At 39.4% G+C, this 21,573-nt stretch overlaps 1 long non-coding RNA gene across 1 annotated transcript; it reads left to right on the plus strand.

Annotated features, from left to right (window-relative positions):
- The first annotated feature begins 26 nt into the window (after positions 1 to 26).
- LOC141585443 (uncharacterized) lies at positions 27 to 21,344 on the plus strand. The gene is made up of 4 exons (XR_012518919.1): positions 27 to 4,764; positions 5,750 to 6,006; positions 7,159 to 7,292; positions 20,799 to 21,344. It is a non-coding gene; the product is annotated as an uncharacterized LOC141585443 (long non-coding RNA).
- Positions 21,345 to 21,573: the final 229 nt, after the last annotated feature.

The raw sequence follows: 21,573 nt of genomic DNA on the forward strand, positions 1-21,573 counted from the left end.
TTAAAAATTCTTTGGTGAATTATCTTTCTTATGAATTTGGAAAAGCTGTTATAGGTTGCCTTTTTTTCCCCTTTTTTTATCCTTTAAATTTTGTTCCTGGGATATTTTGGTGTGCGTTATGTTTTTATTTTCATTGCTCAAATATATCCTTTTAAGACTTTTGAAGGGAGCGATAAGAGAGATTTGTTAATGGATACAAAATTGCAGCTAGATAGGAGGAATCAGTTATACTCTTCTATAGCACCTTAGGATTGCTCTGGTTAACAATAACATATTGCAGTTTCAAATAGCTCGGAGAACATTGAATGGTCCCAATGTAAAGAAATGATAAATGAGATGATGGGTATGCTAATTACCCTGATGTGATCACTATGCATTACATGTAGTGAAGTTTCACTATGTTTTCCATAAATATGTACAATTATTATTTGTCAATTATTTTTAAAAGACCTTTAAAAATAATTGTGTCATGCATGAAAAGGCCTTTCACATTTGATAAAATGTTCATTTTTGTTAACTTCTTTTTACATTTAGCTCCTTAATCTACTTGGAAATCAATTTGGCATCTAGTGTGAGGCTGAGAATCCTTTTGTTTCTTAAAGAGCTAATCAATATCCATTTTTAAAAATGTTCCTTTCATGCTCAATGGGAAGTTCATACTCCTTGGACTTTTATGCAGTCTTACTCTGTTTAGTTTAACTCTCTTAGTAAAGGACAGATACCACACCGGTTAAATTATTTTAGCGTCATCATCAAATTGAAGATAGAAGCACAGCAAATTCTGCCTTGTAATTTCTCCACAAGAATGTTTTAGGTTTTGCCAAAATGCTTATATTACCAAAACAACAATTGCCTTTAAAAATATTTTGATAGGGTGTTTAGACTTCATCGGTTCATGCTAAGAGAAGGTTTTTTTTTTTTTGTTTTGGAGACAGTCTCGCTCTGTCACCCAGGCTGGAGGGCAGTGGCTTGATCTTGGCTCACTGTAACCTCCGCCTCCCAGATTCAAGTGATTTTCCTGCCTCAGCCTCCCAAGTAGCTGGGATTACAGGTGTGCCCCACCACACCAGGCTAATTTTTAGTAGAGTTGTGGTTTCACCATGTTGGCCAGGCTGCGGACCACCTAATTCTTTGTTTACAGCAAAGAGTTGTTGATGCCTATGTCTCTACTCAACTGACCCTCTTAGGGGCAGAGATTTTGTTTTGTTTCTTACCATGATTTCCCCAATCCCAGGCCCTTCTCACATTTTACTCACTCAAAAGATATTTTAAAGCACATTGAATAAACAATTTCATGTCTCCTTAAAAATACACGTAAGAGACATTAACTCATGACTTTCTAAGAGATCTAACCTTTTACTGTATAAATAATTATGAATAAATATCTGATGACTCTCTAAGAGACCCAGCTTTTTACTGTAGATCCTGCTTCCTTTTCCTTCCTTTTAAAGAACAGATGTAAATACACACACACACACACACACACACACCACAACACACAAATGCAGGATTATAAACAAACAGAATTGGGAGCTTCAGTGAGCTAAGCATAATCCACTCCAACTTTCCAAATGGAGAAAATAGAGGTGGTGGGGTGTCAGAAACAGAAAGATATTCCAAAATTACATGGGAAATCAACTATGTGTGAAAAATGAAGCCATTTTCTATATTTTCTGTAAAAATTTACATCACTTATTTTCATCAATATAGAAAACAAAAGCAAGGGAAAGTCCTGGTGCCACTGTCATATCCAGGCCACTGACGACATTTCAATTGCGTCAGCTCCATCCTGCGGGTGATTTGCCAACCCAAAGACACACACTTGTTGATTCACATTGGCACACTCAGGGCTTGGTGCTATTTGGCTCACAGCTTTCTCACTCTTCTGGTTCTTATAATTTCTAGTAACTCTGATGTTTGAAAATCATCTTTAAACAAATCATTCAAACCACGCTAATCAAAAACATTCTAAATATTTTTTCTCTACACCTACTGTTCATCAAGTGGAGTCTCAAATAGCAGCAGCATAGGATAATCTAGAACTTTGTTTCCCTCTACAATTAATCATTGTACATCTACAATCTACAAATTTGAGAATTATGTAATTTAAATTATAAAATTTCTGCATGGATCCAGTTCATGCTTTGAAAGTCATTAGAATAAGTGAGGGATAATATCATACAAAAATTCTCTTCAAAATACTGTAGAGTTTTGGCAACTCAAAGAGTTTAAAAAAGCTTTGGTAGATTTTTACATTTGAAATATAATATCAAAAATAAGCTGGGCACGATGGCTCACGTCTGTAATCCCAGCACTTTGGGAGGCCAAGCAGGTGGATCACGAGATCAGGAGTTCAAGACCAGCCTGGCCAAAATGGTGAAACCCCATCTCTACTAAAAATACAAAAATTAGCTTGGTGTGGTGGTAGGCACCTGTAATTGCTACTCAGGAGGCTGAGGCAGAGAATCGCTTGAACCCATGAGGCAGAGGTTGCAGTGAGCCGAGATGGCACCACTGCACTGCAGCCTGGGTGATAAAGCAAGACTGCATCTCAGTAAATCAATAAAGCTGACATTTACATAGTGATTACTATGTGACAGAAACTGTTACAAGTGTTTTTCTCATTTGATCCTCAAGACGAGTGCTGAAAATGAATCCTAAGATTCATGTACTATTATTGTCCCCCATTTTGCAAATGAGGAAATTGAGACACAGAGAGGTTAAATGACCTTCCCAAAAGCACACAGCCAATAAGCACAGAGCTGAAGTGCAAACCTGGGCAGACTCAGTCCAGCATCCATGAACTCAACCATTACGCTGTTTATTGACTGTAGCCTTAAAATACAGAAATGTTCAAAGCCCACGAAAGCAATGAATTTTATTTGAAATGACTGCCATGTTGGTCTGAGTATCTCTTGGCATTGAAACATGACTATGCATTTGGAAATTAGAGTACCTGAAGCTCCGAGCTGAAACTATTTCATAGTTGCTATGTGTCTTTGTCTGTTTTGTGCTTCTGTTACAAACTATCTGAGACTGGGTAATTTATGAAGAACAGAAATTTATATTCTCACAGTTCTGGAGGCTGAGAAGTCTAAGGTCAAGGTGCAGTTGTGCAGTGAGAGCTGCTCTCTGCTTCCACGATGGCACCTTGTGGCTGCACCCTCCAGAGGGAAGGAAGGCTGTGTCCTCACAGGACAGAAAGCAGGGCAAGGGAACCAAATGCTGTGTGGAGCCTCTTTGATAAGGGCTTTAATATCATTACAGATGAGAGGAGCCCTTGTCACCTAATCACTTCTTAAAGGCTTCACTTTTTAATACCAATGCATTGGCCATTAAGTCTCCTGGATTTTGCAGGATTCAGTCTGTAGGCATACATTTTTGAAGTAAAATATTCTGAATAATAAAGACAGAAATGTTGCAGAGCATTAATGAACTCAGGCCTATTCAGAGAATTGTGATGAGACCATGGTGGAGGAATGGAAGAACAGGTGGTGATCTGTGTAATACACACCCAGAAAATATTCCAAGCCACGTTCCATAAAGTGCAGCCATTAGGTGCATAATGTGATTGACTTACAGGGCTTTACCTCTTATACAGCAAATGAGACTTGATTTGACTTCTTTCTAATTACAACAGATGGCCAGCCTAATGAGGACCAGCAGAAGGGAACATTTTAAGAGTTACATGTGAGAAAGAAGAACCAAAAATTGTCCATGAACATTGTCAAGCTCATACCTCGACAGTGGTGACAAGGACTTATGAAAATATTTTAAAACTTAAAGACACTTTCAATATTACTAATTCTATGTACAACAAACATTCACCTATCCGCAAAAACGTTAGCAAGTTTTTCAGTGAAATCATATTGGACACTATGTCATCATTGTTTATTAGCTGTGATTGAGAAGTTTCTTGAGCCTGGTACAACACTGGGAATTGCATCAAGCAGTTCTTTACACAGGTCTGCAGAGAATCCAGTGGTTGATTAATTACCTTCCAGGTTTAGATTTCTTCTTTCTTTCCAAATGTTTATTACTTGTTAAATGTCATAGGAAGTTTTTCTAAAGACCTTCAAAGTGAATTGAAGGATGTTTTTCTCTGTCTTCTAAACCTCCAGCAGCATTTTGTTGTTTACCTTCTAAGAGAAATGATGAATATTTTTAAACCACTGGCAACAGACCAATGAATAATGCCAAAATAATCTTGAGAAATTTCAAAGAAAAAAGAAATGCTTCCTTTCAAAGGAGAAGAAAATTTTCAATAAAATAGATAATGTGTAAAATATTTTTCCTACTTTATAAGAAAAATGAAACAAAATTAAGAGTCATAACTAAGAACTGAGTGTCACAGTATGAAACTTAACTATTTCTAGAGGCAACAATGGCAACAGGAAATAGATTCTAGATTCATTATTTAAATGGAATGAGCTATTATATACCACAATAACCAACAGGTATTAAAATTTTATTAGCATGAGGTAAACATGATCCTAGAACTTCCGTTTGAATGTAGCAACCAAAAGCTCCATTTTATGCTATCAATCTAAGTGACCCTGGCTATTTTTTAACATAATCTTTCTAGTTATATTTTTGTGCTTACCCAGAGCTATTACTTACTACTTCGGTTTGACTGATTCCCTAAAGCAGGTGCAGGCTGTTTTGTTTGCTTTCCTCCCTGAAAACCTACTTGAAAGCATCATGGTGCAGTCAAGGAATTGGAAGCAGTCCTATGATGCTCGCAGTAGAGGTGGAGAGCTTTGGGTAAGTCAGTGGTAGGGCAACAGAATGAAGAAGTCCACCGCTCCACAGCTGTAGGGCAGAAAGGTTTTGAAAGCCATCTCCAGGACTTTGCACTTTATCTTAAGACTACTTTGGATAGTGTTACGATCAGATTGGCATTTTAGAAAAAGCACTCTCATAGCTGTCCATATATTGTGGCTGGGTGTTGTAGCTATGCCTATAATTCCAATACTTTAAGGGGTTGAGGCAGCAGGATCACTTCAGGTCAGGAGTTTGAGACCCGCATGGGCAATAGAGCAAACTCCCATCTCTACAAAAATTAAAGATTAGCCAGAGGTGATGGTGCACATCTGTACTCTTAGCTGCTCAGGAGGCTGAGATGGGAAGATTGCTTGAGCCCAAGAGTTCTAGGCTACAGTGAGCTGTGATTGCACCACTATACTCCAGCCTGGGTGACAGAGCAAGATCCTGTATCAAATAAAAAAATGTATTTGGACAAAATAAAACTAGAAGCGAAACAAATAAGCAAATGAGGAGACTTTCAAAATAAGAAAGCTATGATGAGGGAATGGGATATATCAAATGAGGTGCAATTGTTCAGATTTATTGCCACTGGACTGGAGATATAAACTGAAGAAGAGGTGATGCCTGAGTTTTGATGTGTGTCATTGTAAGGGAAAGCACAAAAAAGAGTGTTTTGATGTATGCCAGAATTCCACTTGAATGGCATTCGGTCAGGAGATTACAAAGACCAGCACCCATTTTTATTGTTTCTTTAGGATTAAATAATATGTAAAGGAAGGAGGGACCTGCCATTTTTATTTTTATTTTTTGAAACAGGGTCTTACTCTGTTGCCTAGGAGTTCAGTGGTACAATCATGGCTCACTGCAACTTGGATCGTCTGGGCTTAAGTGATCCTTCTGCCTCAGCCTCCCGAGTAGCTGGAACTACTGGTGTGCACTACCATGCTTGGCTAACTTTCTTTCTTTTTCTTTTTTTCCATAGAGACGGGGTCTCCCTATGTTTTCCAGGCTGGTCTCAAACTCCTGGGCTCAAAGTATCCTCCTGCCTCAGCCTCCCAAAGTGCTGGGATTACAGGCATGAACCACCGTGCCCAGCCCAGACCAGTCCACCATTTGTCAGAAAGACGCGATGATGTGTGTGTCTCATTCTTGGAAATAATTGCTAGGAATGAAAGAACCAAAATTTCAGTATCCATCTCTGAAGGCATCAGGGACTTGGAACCAATAACCTAAACCCTGGTGAGATTCTCTCTTGAAGATATTGTTTCTGAGCCTCCACATACACAAATGATGCAAAGATGTCTATTTCCAGTCAGACCTCTCCTCTAAGCTCCAGCCCCATCTAACCAGCTGCTCACATGGATGTCTCAAATGCATCTCAATGTCAACACCTCTAAATCCCAGCTTCTGATTCCTCTCCCCAAACTGGATCTTCTTTCATTGTTCTCTAGTGCAGTGACTAGTATCATGCACAAAGAAAGAAACCCGGCAGTGACCCTTAACATTTCCCTTGAAACCTGTTGTCCCAATATCCCATCAATCATGAAAAACTACAATCTTACTTCCTATCTCTTGAATCTGTCCAATTCTCTCCACTCCCAGCACCCAAGGCATGCACTAGCCCACTCCCAGGATCACTATTCTTACATGTGATCACAGAGTGACCCTATGGAGTTGGGCAACGTTGTGGGCCTGTCACCATCCCCATCCTAGGTACCTAATTATTGTTTCTTATCTGGCTACTGCAAGGAACTCTCAACACTAGCCCTGTTTCTCTTCTGGCCCCATTGAATCTGTGCTTCCTACTTCAGATGACTTTGTAAACCCAAATGTACCTGTGCAGGCTTCCTGACTGAGACCCTTGTGAGATATCCCATTGCCCTTAGAATAAAGACTCAAGTCTTTAACATGTTACATCAGGCTCTGCAATGTCCTGTTCCAACCTACCCAGACCCAGCTCACATCATTTCCTCAAGATGTTTTTGATTCATCCACAGGCATCTTCTATCAGTGCCAGAAACCTGCCATGCTCCCTGTTCACACAAAGACTCACACATGCAGACCTCTGTCCATAAAGCCTTTGTCTTGGTTAACACCTACTAATTTGTATCAGTTACCTGTTGCTGCTAATAAACACTTCAAAACGCAGTCTCTTCAAATAACAGACACTGATGGTAGCTCACAGATTTATGGGTCAGTTGGATGGGTCAGTGGCTCTGGGCCAGGCTTGGCTGATAGCGGAGCTTGATCATGGGACTGTGCTCACTTAGCAGGTCAGCTGCAGCCTGGCTTTTCCTGGATAGCCTCACTCACATGTCTGGCAGTTAGGTAGCTGTTAGTTAAGATGTCAGGAGCAACTGGACCAACCCTGTGTTTCTTTTTATCCCTCAGCCTAGACCAGCTTATTCCCATGGATGGCAGCGTTGGGGTTTTTAAGGAGTGAATGGCCATACGCAAAGCCTCTTAGGGTCTACATTCAGAACTGACAGACTGAACATCACTTCTCCTGCATTCTATTGGCTAAAGTAAGTAACGAAGTCAGCCCAAATGTAAAAGGTCATGAAATAGATTCTCCTGATGGGAAGGGTTGCAGAGTCACCTTGTAAGGTGACAGAAAGAGTTGGGACAAGGTTTCCAATCAATCTACCACATTATTTTTCAGATACAGGCTCAAGATGAGATTCTTGAGGAAGGGCCTCTCCCAAGCTACCTGCTTGGACTGCATTGCCCCACAGTGGACTCACTCTATGAACCACTTCTTCATGGCACTTGGCACAGTTGAAATGTCACATGTATTTGTGGGATTATTTGCTTAAGATTATTTTCAAATCCTCCCTTCCATACACCTCTTCCCCCAAGACTTAGAGGTCAATGAAAACCCAATGCCCCCTTTCCCAGCACCTGGCACAGAGTAGGTAGTACTCTATGAATATTTGTTAAAGAATGATTTCGCTTCCTGAATGATTGTGGTATTTTGAGACTATATTTTCTGTTCCTGAAACATGCTTTAATTTAGGAGGAAAAAAAAGATCTTTTGCTTTTTGGGAGGAGGCAGTCAGAGGATATTGAGTCCTGTGCACAGCAGAACCCCCAAGCGATAAAGTGACATCATTGCCTCTTTGGTACCTGTGGCAAAGAAAGAACTGCATGGATTGGCCACTGGGGGCTGCAAAGTAGCTTTAGAACTTAAAATACAGAGACTCTCATGAACTGAGACCCATGAAAGCAATAAATAAATAAATTTAAAAAAAAATTATGAAACAACAGGTTCTTGGGAAAAGATAATGGGTTTCATTGTAGATTTGTTCACTTTGAGAAACATTTCTGAATCTAATACTTGAAAAAGAGCTGCAGATTGGACAGGGTATTAGTCTATTCTCACATTGCTATGAAGAAATACCTGAGACAGAATAATTTGTAAAGAATAGAGACTTCATTGGCTCACAGTTCTGCTGGCTGTATAGGAAGCATGGTGGCATCTGCTTGGTTTCTGGGGAGGCTTCAGGAAACTTACAATCATGGCAAAAGACAAAGGGGTAGCTAGCATGTCTCGTGGCCAGAGCAAGAGAAAGAGGGGCAGTGGGAGAAGCTACACGCTACACAACAAGATGTCACGAGAACTCACTCGCTATACAATACCAAGGGGTGATAGTGCCAAACCACCCATGACAACTCTGACCCCGTGATCCAGTCACCTCCCACCAGGTCCTACCTTCAACATTAGGGATCACAATTCGATGTAAGATTTGGGTAGGGCCACAGATCCGACCCTATGAGGCATCTAGAGTTGGGAGTTCACAGTGAATACACTTAAGAGCAATCTCAACTGTGGACATAGATGAGAGTGGGCAGAGGAAGCAGAGAAGGCTAAAGATGGAACCTGAAGGAGACTCACATTTAAGAGGCAAGAGGAATACGTAGGGTGGGGGGCAGTGAGCAATACTCAGAGAAATGAAAGCAGAAGTAACAAAGAGCCAGTCTCAGAAGTTAGAGGAGGGAATAGTTTCAAGCAGGAAGTGACCTCTACCACCAAACGCAGCTAAGAGGTCAAAGGATAAGACACAAGAAAGAGTTGCTTCAAAATGACATATGCTGTGAGTGTTATGAATGATTTTTTCTCAAAGGATTATTTGTAATGATGTGTATATTCTAAAGTTCTTAAATTTAACCTGGCATAAGTTGCAACAAGGCAATTTATAAGGCTAAAAATCTAGACAGTGTCCACTTTCTATTTGAACTTCTACTTTGAACGATTTTTAAGCCCCATCCAGATTCCTGTCCTCTTCCCACAATGCTATTTGGCCTCTCATTTCTATGTGTGTGAGGAATTGGTTATTTTGGTAATTTTTACTGCCACTCATATCAGTAAAAATATCAGTATAGGTTAAGTCCAATTTATTTTTATATGCTACTTAACTTCAACGAAATGTTAACCACAATTTTTGTAAAGGCTAGAATAGCTAATTAAGCAAATAGGACATGTTAGATCCCTATTACCAAGTAAAAATGTTGCTGCCATACCTGGAACAAATTCATTTATTTGCTAAACAAATGTTGACTATTGAGCCGATCAACTAAAACATGTTTTGAATTACCTCTGGGTTCTGTCTTTCAGAGAATTACACATAAAAGCAATCAAAAGGGAGGGAAAATTAAGCTAGAAATACCAAATCAAATGCTACAGATGCCTTTCTCTTCCTTTGCAGTTTCCTTTTTTTTTTTTTTTTTTTTTTTTTTTTTTTTTTTTTTGAGATAGAGTCTTGCTCTGTTGCCCAGGCTGGAGTGCAGTGGCATGATGTCAGCTCACTATAACCTCCTCCTCTCGGGCTCAAGACATTGTCCAGCCTCAACCTCCCAAGTAGCTGAGATTACAGGCATGTGCCACCATGCCCAGCTAATTTGGTATTTTTAGTAGAGACAGGGTTTCACCATGTTGGTCAGGCTGGTCTTGGACTCCTGATCTCAAATGATCCATCCACTCTGGCCTCCCAAAGTGCTAGAATTACAGGCATCATGAGCCACTGCACCTTGCCCCTTAGTAGTTTTCTAATGTTGAGCTAATCATGAGCACAATTGTTTGCCAGTTTCTGTCTTCTTCATCTTTTAAACAACGATTTTATTGAAAGGATTTCAGATGCATTATTTCATGGAGTGCAGTGGCGTGATCTCGGCTCAAGAATAGCTGGAGCCTCCCATGTACAAGCCATTCTCCTGCCTCAGCCTCCTGAGTAGCTGGGATTACAGGCGCCTACCACCATGCCCAGCTAATTTTTGTGCTTTTAGTAGAAATGGGGTTTTGCCATGTTGGCCAAACTGGTTTCAAACTCCTGGCCTCAGATGATCTGCCTAACTCAGCCTCCCAAAGTGTTGGGATTACAGGCATGAGCTACCGCACCTGGCCCTTTCTGCAATATTTTTAAAATTCAAAATAAAATAACCACGCTGTATTGACTTGAAAGCACACAACGAAGTTCATTCATTTTCGCTGCTGTGAAGTATTTAATTCAGTGGTCCAGTCTTCTACTACTGACTGCTTAGGTTGTGTGTAATTTTTTGCCGTTACAGTAAGTCTGCCATGTGCACCTTTTATACGCTTTGTGGTTGTACGTAAAAGCATTCCCAGAAAAGTGGATTTGCTGGGTCATAGGTAAAACACAACTTGAGCTTCGCTAGATATTGCCAGACTGTGCTAAGAATTTGCACCAATGTTTCCACCTTACAATATTATCACCAATGTAGACTCCAACAGTGGCTGAGAGTTCTGATTTCCCTATATAACGACCACCATTTTGTATTGTTAAACTTTTAAAATCTGTGTCAATTTCCTGAAAGTGATATGGTATGGCTTAGTTTAGAACTAGCCAGGTGGGTGGCTCATGCCTGTAATCCCAGCTCTTCCAGAAGCCAGGGCAGAAAGATGGCTTGAGGCCAAGAGTTTGGGACCAGCCTGGGTAGCAGTGAGATTCTGTACAAAAATACTTTTTAAAATGAGCCAGGTGTGGTGGCATGCGCCTGTACTCCCAGTTACTTAAGACGCTGAGGCAGGAGGATTATTTGAGCCCATGAGTCTAAGACTCCAGAGAGCCATGTCTACACCACTGCATTCCAGCCTGGGTGAGGGAGTGAGATTCTGACTCAAAAATATACATAAATACAAGAATAGAATCCTAAGTTGATAATGGGGATCCCATTGTCATCTGGCATTTAATGTTGCAAATGATAAACACACTATCAGTTTACCTGTCATTCTTTTTTGGCACCTTATTTCTCTGTTTTAATTTTTTTTTTTTTGAGATGGAGTCTTGCTCTGTCACCAGGCTGGAATGCAGAGGCACAATCTCAACTCACTGCAACCTCCGACTCCCTGGTTCAAGCAATTCTCCTCCTCAGCCTCCCAAGTTGCTGGGATTACAGGCACATGCCACCATGCCCGGCTAATTTTTGTATTTTTAGTAGAGACGGGGTTTTACCATGTTAGCCAGGATGGTCTCAATCTCTTGACCTCGTGATTTGCCCACCTCAGTCTCCCAAAGTGTTGGGATTACAGGCGTGAACCACTGCGACTGGCCTGTTTTAATGTTTTATCTTTGTTTTTGTCACTATGCAGTTTACAGTAACATAATTTTGTATTTTTTGTTGTTGTTTTTGAGACAGGGTCTCCATCGGTCGCCCAGTCTGGATTGGCGGAGTGTGGTCATAGCTCGCTATAGTCTTCAACTCCTGGTCTCAAGCGGTCCTCCTGCTTTAGCCTCCTGTGTAGCTGGGACTATAGTCATGCGACACCACACCCAGCTAACTGTTTTAAAAATTATTTTTGTAGAGGCAGGGTCTTGTTTTGTCATCCAGGTTAGTCTTGCACTCCTGGCTTCAAGCGGTCCTCCTGTGTCAGCCTCCCAAAGTGCTGGGATTTTAGGTAGTATTGGCTTTTAAATTAATTCTGTTGAAGACTAAGTATCCTTCCTAAACTATATCCTTTATAATGTTCTGAAAAATTCTAATCATTATCTTTTTAAATGCTGTCTCTTGACTTCTGTTTCAAGCAATTTGGTAAACTTAGTGTGCCCATTCAAGTATAGAACCATTTTTTAATTGCACATAAAAACAGAAAAAAAAATATATACTTGAAAAAATGTTTTGCAGCTTTCTGGAAAGCAAAGGAAAACAACTAGAGGCTGTAAAGCACTAGAAATCATGATTTCATAAGCACTTGAGTCAGCATCTAACCTGAGGGCATCTGCGGATCCCTGATGGCCCAGGATGACAGTCAAGTAAAGTAAAAGGTCAGAAGGAGGCTGCCCACAAAAGCCAGGATCTTCCACTGACAATGAAATCAGAAGTGGGTGAATGGAAAAGATACCCACTGAAAAAGACTCTGCCTGTTTTGACCTTGGCTCTGGGTAAACAGAGAGGGGCAAAAAGTCTCTTAATCATTTGTAGCCACAAGTATGCAGTCACCCAGCTTGGGAGGCAAATCCACGATATTTGCGGGACACAAAAAGGCCCCAGCTGAAAATCCTCCCTGGAGGAACACTTTAATCATAGGCCTCAAACAATTCCAACATGTAAAGTTCCAAGGAACATATTCTCACAATCAAAAATCCCTACATGCAAGAGGAGACAAGCCACAATGAATGAGAGTTATAAAGAAAGATAAAATGTAAATTCAGACACACACAGAGTACAGAAATTAAATATAATGCAGAGGAAGATCCTTAAGATAACATTTGGACAAAGGCATGAAGAAGGTAAGAATGAGCGATACAAGTGTCTCAGGAGAGGTGACCTTAGTGGAGAAATCAGAGTTCAAAGGGTCTGAGGCAGGAGCATGACTTAATGTTCCAGAAACAGCATGCAATTTGACCTACATTTCTAAAGATATCTTTCTGGATTCCATGTTGAGAACATAGAGGTGAAGGACGAGTAAAAGCAGGTAAGACAGATAGATTATTGCAATGAATTCAGGTGAGATTTGGTGGGTGAATCAGAACAAGGATGTAAGGGATAAAACTGAGATGTAGACACATTCCTGAAGGTAGAGTAGACAGGATCTGGTGATGGATTGAATGTGGCTGAGAAAGAGAGAGAGGAATCAAAATCACTTCTCACCTGTGATAAGAAAGAAGAAAGATGGAGCATAATTTGGGAGAAGGGCAGGAGTTTTTTTCTGAACAGGTTGTGCTCTGACCACCAAATTGGGAAGTTAAGTAGGATATATGAATATGGACTTCAGAAGAGAGGACTTAACTGGAGCTTTCATTTGGGGGCTGCTAATGAAAAAAAAAATTCTCACATTCAAAAAGACCAATGCATCTCTGGAAAAATTAAAAATAGAATCTAGGACATCAAGTTTCAGCTCCAGCATGTAAATGGATTGGAACTCATCACTCCCATATACACAAGATAAAAAGCTGAAGAAATGGAAAATCAATGACTTTTTTTTTTTTTTGACTCTTCAGAGAATTGATGTTGCAGAGCAAAGGGCACCCTAAAATCCGGAGAAAAAGTCAAATACAAAGAATCACAGCCACAATCAGCTTGCTGGGTTTTTGAAAAGGTAAATAAAATTGACAGATCTTTAACTAGACTGAAAAAGAAAAAGACAGAAGACTCAAACAAAAAAAATTATAAATGTAACAGGGGACATTCCAACTAATATCACAAAAATACAAAGTATCATAAAAGAGAACTATAAACAGTTATGGAGCAATAAATTGGACCACCTATTAAAAAATGGATAAATTCCTAGACACATGCAACTTGCCAATCATGAAGAAACAGAAAATCTGAAAAGACCAGTAACAAGTAAGGAGATTGAATCAGTGATTAAAAACCTTCTGACAAGTAAAAGCCCAGGACCCATTGGCTTCGCTAGTGAATTCTACCAAGCATTACAGGATTAATGCCAATCCTTCTCAAACTCTTCCAAAAATTTCAGTCCAAACACATTCCATGAAAGCAGTATTACCCTGATATCAAAACCGAAAAATATTTGACAAAAAAACCCAGAAAAACAATACTCCTAAATGAACACAGATGCAAAAATCATCAACAAAATACCAGCAAACCAAATTCAACAGCATATTAAAAAGAACATATGCCATGATCAAGTGGGATTTATCCCTGAGATGAAAGGATAGTTCAAAATATATAAATCAATAAATGTGATATACCATATTAATAGAACGAAGGATAAAAATCATATTGTCATCTCAATAGATGCAGAAAAAGCATTTGACAAAATTCAACATCATTTCAGGATTTAAAAGAACTTTCAACAAATTAAGTATTGAAGGAAGGAAACTCAACACCATACAGGCAATATATGTCAAGATTATAGCTAACACCATTCTCAATGATGAAAAGTTGAAAGCTTTTTTTCTAGGATCAGGAACAAGACAAGGGTACTTCCATTCAACACAGTATTGGAAATCCTAGTCAGAGCAATTAGACAAGAAAAAGATATAAAAAGCATCCCTACCGGAAAGGAAGAAGTATAATTATCTATGTTTGCAGATGACATGATCTTATATATAGAAACAGCTAAAGAGTCCACCAAAAAGTTGTTAGAATAAGCAAATTCAGCAAAGTTGTAGGATTAAAAAATCAGCTTACAAAAACCAATTGTGTCTGTACACTAACTATCTGAAAAAAGAAATTAAGAAAATCTCCTTTATAAAACTGTCAAAAAGAATAAAATAGTTGACAAGAAATTTAAGAAAATACCTGCACATTGAAAGCTATGAAATGTAGATGAAAGAAATGGAAGAAGCTGTAGATAAGTAAATATCTCATGTTTATGAATTGGAAGAAATAATATTAAAATATCCATATACTCAAAAAGAATCTAGTGATTCAATTAAATCTCAATCCAAATTCTGATGGTGTTTTTCATAGAAATAGAAAAACAGTTATCCTGAAACTTATAGACTCTCAAAAGACTCCACCAAAACAATCTTGAGCAAGAAGAACAAAGCTGGAGGCATTGCACTATCTTATGTTAAAATATGCTACAAAGCTACCATAATAAAAACTATATGGTACTGGCCTAAAGACAGGCAAATAGGTGAGCATAGAGAGCTTAGAAATAAATCCACACTTTAATAGCCAATTGACCTTCAACAAAGGTGCTAAAAATGCACAATGGAGAAAGGACAATCTCTTCAGTAAATGCTGTTGAGAAAGCCAGATATCCACATGTGAATAACTCATACCACACACAAATAACAGCTTAATTGAATTAAAGACTTAAATGTAAAACCTGAAACTGTAAAATGACTAGAAGAAAACATAAGGGAAATACTTCTTGACATTAGTCTGGGCAACGATTTTTGAATAGGACCCCAAACATGCAAGTAACAAAAGCAAAAACAAATGAGACTGCACAATCAACAGAGTGTAGAGACAACTTGCAAACCAAAATATGTAAGTAACTCAAACAACTGTATATTAAGAAAACAGGCCGGGCGCGGTGGCTCAAGCCTGTAATCCCAGCACTTTGGGAGGCCGAGGCGGGTGGATCACGAGGTCAAGAGATCGAGACCATCCTGGTCAACATGGTGAAACCCCGTCTCTACCAAAAATACAAAAATTAGCTGGGCATGGTGGCGCACGCCTGTAGTCCTAGCTACTAGGGAGGCTGAGGCAGGAGAATTGCTTGAACCCAGGGGGCGGAGTTTGCGGTGAGCCGAGATCATGCCATTGCACTCCAGCCTGGGTAACAAGAGCGAAACCCCGTCTCAAAAAAAAAAAAAAAAAAAAAAAAGAAAACAAATAACCTGGTTAACAAATGGGCAAAAGACCTGAATAGACATTTCTCAAAAGAAGACACACAAGTGGTCCACAGGCATAGAAAAAGATGCTCAGTATCCCTAATCATCGGGGAAATACCAATTAAAATCACAATGCGATGTCACTTCATACCTTTCAGAATGGCTATTACCAAAAAGACAAAGGATAGCAAGTGTTGGTTAGGACGTGGAAAAGGGGAACCCTTGTACACTATTGGTGGGACTGTAAATTGATTCGGCTATTTTAGTATGGAATAGTATGGAAATTCCTTAAAAACTTAAAAATATGACTACCATATGTAATTGATCCAGCAATTGCATATGGTAGTAATTGGACTACCATATGTAATTGATCCAGCAATTACACTTCTGGGTATATATCCAAAGGAAATGAAATCAGTGTTTTCGAGAGATGTCTGCACTCCCATGATTACTTTAGCATTATTGACAATATCCAGGAAGATATGAAATCAACCTAAGTGTCCATCGATGAATGAATGGATAAAGAAAATACGGTATATATACAATGGGCTGTTATTCAGCCATGAAAAAGAAGGAAATTCTGTCATTAGAAGCAACATGGATGAACCTGGAGAATGTTATGCTAAGTGAAAAAATCAGGCACAGAAACAAGTACTGCATGATCTCACTTATATTTGAAGCTAAAAAAAAAAAAAAGTCAAACTCATAGAGGCAGTAAGTAGAATGGTTGTTGCAAGGAGCTTGAGAGTGCTGGGGGAAATGGGGTGATGCTGGTCAAAGGGTACAAAGATTCAGTTATGCAGGATGAGCTATTTCTGAAGATCTAAGGTACAGCCTGGTGACCACAGCTAATAATACTGTATTGTATTTTAAAATTTGCTAAAAGAGTAAATCTTAAACGTTTTTGCCACATGCATAAAATATTAATATATGAGCTTATGAAAACATTAATTAGATTGATTGTGGTAATCAATTTGCAGTGTTAACATATAGCAAAACATCACATACACCTTAAATACATGTAATTTTTATTTGTCAATTACACTCAAAGCTGGGAAAAATAACAAAAATAAAAAGATTTGCAGAGTAAATTAAAAAAAAAAAAACCTAACTATATGCTGCCTCAAGAAACACAGTTAAGATAGAAAGACATGGATAGTTTAAAAGTAAAGCAGGCTGGGTGCGGTGGCTCACGCCTATAATCCCAGCACTTTGGGAGGCTGAGGCGGGCAGCTCATGAGGTCAAGAGATTGAGACCATCCTGGCCAACATGGTAAAACCCTGTCTCTACTAAAATACAAAAAATTAGCTAGGCGTGGTGGTGTATGCCTGTAGTCCCAGCTACTCAGGAGGCTGAGGCAGGGGAATCGCTTGAAGCGAGAAGGGGAGGTCGCAGTGAGCTGAGATCATGCCACAGCACTCCAGCCTGGGTGACAGAGCAAGACTCTGACTCAAAAAAAAGGGTAAAGCAAAGGAGAAGGATATTCCGTGCTAACATGAAGCAAAGAAATGTTTGAGCAGCTATATTAATTTTAGACAAAACAGATTTCAGAACAAGGAAAATTATTAGATAATAGATTTACATTATCTGAACAGTCCTATATCTATTAAAGAAATTAACAGCCTGGCAAGCAACAGACTCAGATGGTTTCACTGGTGAGTTCTACCTAGCGTTTAAGGAAGAAAGGATACTAATTCTCTACAAGTTTTTCCAGATGATAGAAGCAGAGAGAATACTTCTTAACTCATTCTATGAGACGAGCTCTGTCCTAATATCAACATCACATAGACACCACAAGAAAGAAAATTAATAGACTAATATCTCTCATTAATATAGTTGCAAAATTATCAGAAAATATATTAGAAAATTGAATCCAACAAAGCATATAAACAATCATACACCATGACTGAGTTATTTCAGATATGTGAGGAAGGTTCAGCATTAGAAAATCAGTTAACCTAATCCACCACATCAACAGGCTAAAGTAGATAAACCATGCAATGTATCAACTGCTACAGCAAAAGCAGTTGACAAAGTCCAACATCCTTTCATGTCAAGAACTCTCAGCAATCTAGGAATACAGGACAACTTCCTCAATCCCATAGAGAGCATTTACCAAAAAACCTACAGCTAACATCACGTTTATCACAAGATTTTGCCTCTTATGACTCCCATTCAACATCATACTGGAAGTTGTGGCTGGAAGTTATTATTATTATTATTATTATTATTATTAAAATAATAATAAAAGGACGTAAAATGTATATGATTAAGAGAGAAGGAACACAACAATCTTTGTTCACAGCTGGCATCTATTTAGGTAGAAAATCACAAATACAGGCCAGGCATGGTGGTTCACGCCTGTAATCCCAGCACTTTGGGAGGCTGAGGTGGGTGGATTATGAGATCAGGAGTTCAAGACCAGACTGGCCAAGATGGTGAAACCCCATTTCTACAAATTTTTTTTTTTTTTTTAGTTAAAAAAATTAGCTGGGTGCAGTGGCAGGTACCTGTAATCCCAGCTACTCAGGAGGCTGAGGCAGGAGAATCGCGTGAACAGGGGTCGGGGGTTGGGGGACAGTGAAGGTTGCAGTAAGCCGACATTGTGCCACTGTACTCCAGCCTGGGAGACAAGAGTAAGACTATCTCAAAAAAAAAAAAAGAAAGAAAAAATCCCAAATATAGAACACTATTAACAAGTATAAACTATATTAGCCGGGCACAGTGGCTCACGCCTGTAATCCTAGCACTTTGGGAGGCTGAAGCAGGTGGATCACGAGGTCAGGGGTTCGAGACCAGCCTGACCAACATGGTAAAACCCCATCTCTACTTAAAAATACAAAAATTAGCCAGGCATGGTGCCATGCACCTGTAAACCCAGCTACTTGGGAGGCTGCGGCAGGAGAATTGCTTGAACCTGGGAGGCGGAGGTTGCAGTGAACCAAGAGTTTGCCATTGCACTCCAGTCTGGACAATAGAGTGAGATTCTGTATCAAAAAGAAAAACAAAACAAAAAACAACAACAAAAATACTCATTTATAGGAGAATACAATGTAGAAATTTATACCAATAAAATATGAGGTTTAAGTGATCACTTTTAGAAAAATATCAAAATTGACTCAAGAAGAAGGAAAACGGAACCAATAAATAACAATCCCAAATACGTCCATCAAATGCCCATCCTGAGATAGACTCTATACCTTTAATGAACAGACAACTTATGTTTTATTTAAATAATTCCACAAAGGGAAAAAACATGTAATATTTTCCAACTTATCTGTTACAGAAACTGTATAAGAGTTATTGAAAGGGCCGGACGCGGTGGCTCACGCCTGTAATCCCAGCACTTTGGGAGGCCGAGGAGGGTGGATCACGAGGTCAAGAGATCGAGACCATCTTGGCCAACATGGTGAAACCCTGTCTCTACTAAACGTACAAAAAAAATTAGCCGGACGTGGTGGCACATACCTGTAATCCCAGCTACTTGGGAGGCTGAGACAGGAGAATTGCTTGAACCCAGGAGGCGGAGGTTGCAGTGAGCCGAGAATGCACCATTGCACTCCAGTCTGGGCAACAAGAGCGAAACTCCATCTCAAAAAAAAAAAAAAAAAGTTATTGATAAGAATATCACTATAAACCAATCACACTGGTAAACATAGAATGCTGGCAGTGAAACCCAGCAGATTCATAATACATCCTGTTATTGGAAGAGAAACTATATTCTGTTGACAAACGTGGGAGGGAGGAGCAAAATACTTGAAACTTAAGAAGAAGTATGTATTACCTATATAAAGAGAACTATAAAACTTTACTGTAGGTCATAAAAGAAAACTAAAAAACAATAGACAATTGTATTATGTTCACAGATAAGAAGTTTTAGTGCAGTAATATCTCAATTTAGTCTGTAAATCTAATGCAATCCCAATAAGACAAGTTTATTCTTATGTTCATAAGAACAGAAAAATGCTTAAGTATAATTTTTAAAATTTGAAAAATAAAAGTGTGAACACTTTCATACAACAGAAAGCAAATTATAAAAACACAGTGATTTTTATATGAGATATTAAAAAAGAATAGGCTAGGCATAGTGGCTCAGGACTGTAATCTCAGCACTCTGGGAGGCTGAGGCAGGCAGATCACCTGGGGTCAGGAGTTTGAGACCAGCGTGGCCAACATGGTGAAACCCTGTCTCTACTAAACATACAAAAAAAAAGAAAAAATTAGCTGAGTGTGGTGGCACATGCCTGTGATCCCAGCTACTCTGGAGGCTGAGTCAGGAGAACCACTTGAACCTGGGAGGCAGAGGTTGTAGTGAGCAGAGATCACCACTGCACTCCAGCCTGAGTGACAGAGCAAGACTTCATCTCAAAAATAGATCACTAGAATTAGAGAGTCAAGAAATATTTCATCTAAATTGAAACTGAAATTATGTTAAGTATGATCTTTTACATCAGTCTATAGAGAATTGTCTATTAAATGTGTGGTGCTATGATACTACTTCATACCAGGAACAAAACTTAACTCCAGAGCAATTAAAGAGCTATACATAAAAAAATAAAATAAAACAAAAATTAACTCCAAAGCAATTAAAGAGCTACACATAAAAAATAAATAAATAAAAGCATAGAAATAGTCAAAGAAAAATATTCAAAAAATATTTTTATCATCTTGGAAAAGGGAGATGGACAATTTTGACTATATTTTAACAGACCTTTTTTTTTCTTTTTTGAGAGGGAGTCTCAGATCTTTAAAATAAATAACCCCTTAGTAGACTGAGATACAACACAATGTATTTTGCAACATATGTAACATACAAAGGATTAATATCCAGAATAAAGCCCCACTACATATCAATAAGGAAACAGAAAGACTACAAACAAGCAATTCACAAATGAATAAATATGGTCAGTGTAACATATGGTGTGCCGTGCTCCAGTACTGAAGGATTTATTCCCCCAGCTGCTGAGAGTGTCCATCCTCTCTGAGAATTGCTCTCAGTGGAAGGGACTCACCTTGCCCAAGGGCATGCCTCCTAGGGCTGCCCTCATTCAGTGACTGGGGAGTCAAGGCTACACTAGCCTCACCACCATGCTCTAAGGTGGACGACTGGAAAGCACTATTCTAGCTCCAAAGATCACAACTTTGGGAACCAAACTTCTGCCCAGTCCTGCTTCCTTATCTCCCAACTTGGGTGTTAATCAAGAGAGCACTTCCTCAGAACTTCCTGTACCCTAATTTCCATCTCTCTGCCTGCTTTCCAGGACCGGACCCACAACAGTCAGTGGACATAGAAAGATACCTTGCCAGCCAAGTGTGGTGGCTCACACTTGTAATCCCAGCATTTTGGGAGGCCGAGGTGAGTGGATCACAAGGTTTGAGACCAGTCTGGCTAACATAGTGAAACCCTGTCTCTACTAAAAATACAAAAATTTGCCAGACATGGTGGTGCACGCCTGTAGTCTCACATACTTGGGAGGCTGAGGCAGGAGAATCACTTGAACCCTGAGGTTATGGTGAGCTGAGATTGTGCCACTGCACTCCAGCCTGGGCAACACAGAAAGACTCTGTCTCAAAACACACACACACACACACACACACACACACACACACACACACCTTGCCCCAGTCTTAATGAAATCAAAGACCTGGCCAGTCACAGAATCTCATTATCTCATTTCCCTGGACACAGTGATAGGGCCAAAGGTGGGCACCTGATCCCAACAGGGCCAATCTCAGACCTGCTGTAGAACTGACAGATGGATACTGGTGCAGAGAAACTTTCTTTGCAGAGTGGGGAAGCCAGGAACTCTCAGTGGCTGTCTTCCCTGGCATGTGAAGAAAGCTTGTGTGTGACATGAAAGCAACACACACACCGAGGCTGATCAAGAGCTGGGGACATTCATCTTTAAAGCAATTGTTCAGTCTCTAGATCTGGCCATGTCTGGCTCTTCCACTTCAATAAGCCAGCAATATCCTCAATTTTATGAAAAGGTTTAAAACAAACTTCTAAACCTTGCAACCAAAAGAATGTGAATG

The sequence above is a fragment of the Saimiri boliviensis genome, chromosome 8 (assembly GCF_048565385.1).
Source record: "Saimiri boliviensis isolate mSaiBol1 chromosome 8, mSaiBol1.pri, whole genome shotgun sequence".
In the NCBI taxonomy this organism is placed as follows: Eukaryota; Metazoa; Chordata; class Mammalia; order Primates; family Cebidae; genus Saimiri; species Saimiri boliviensis.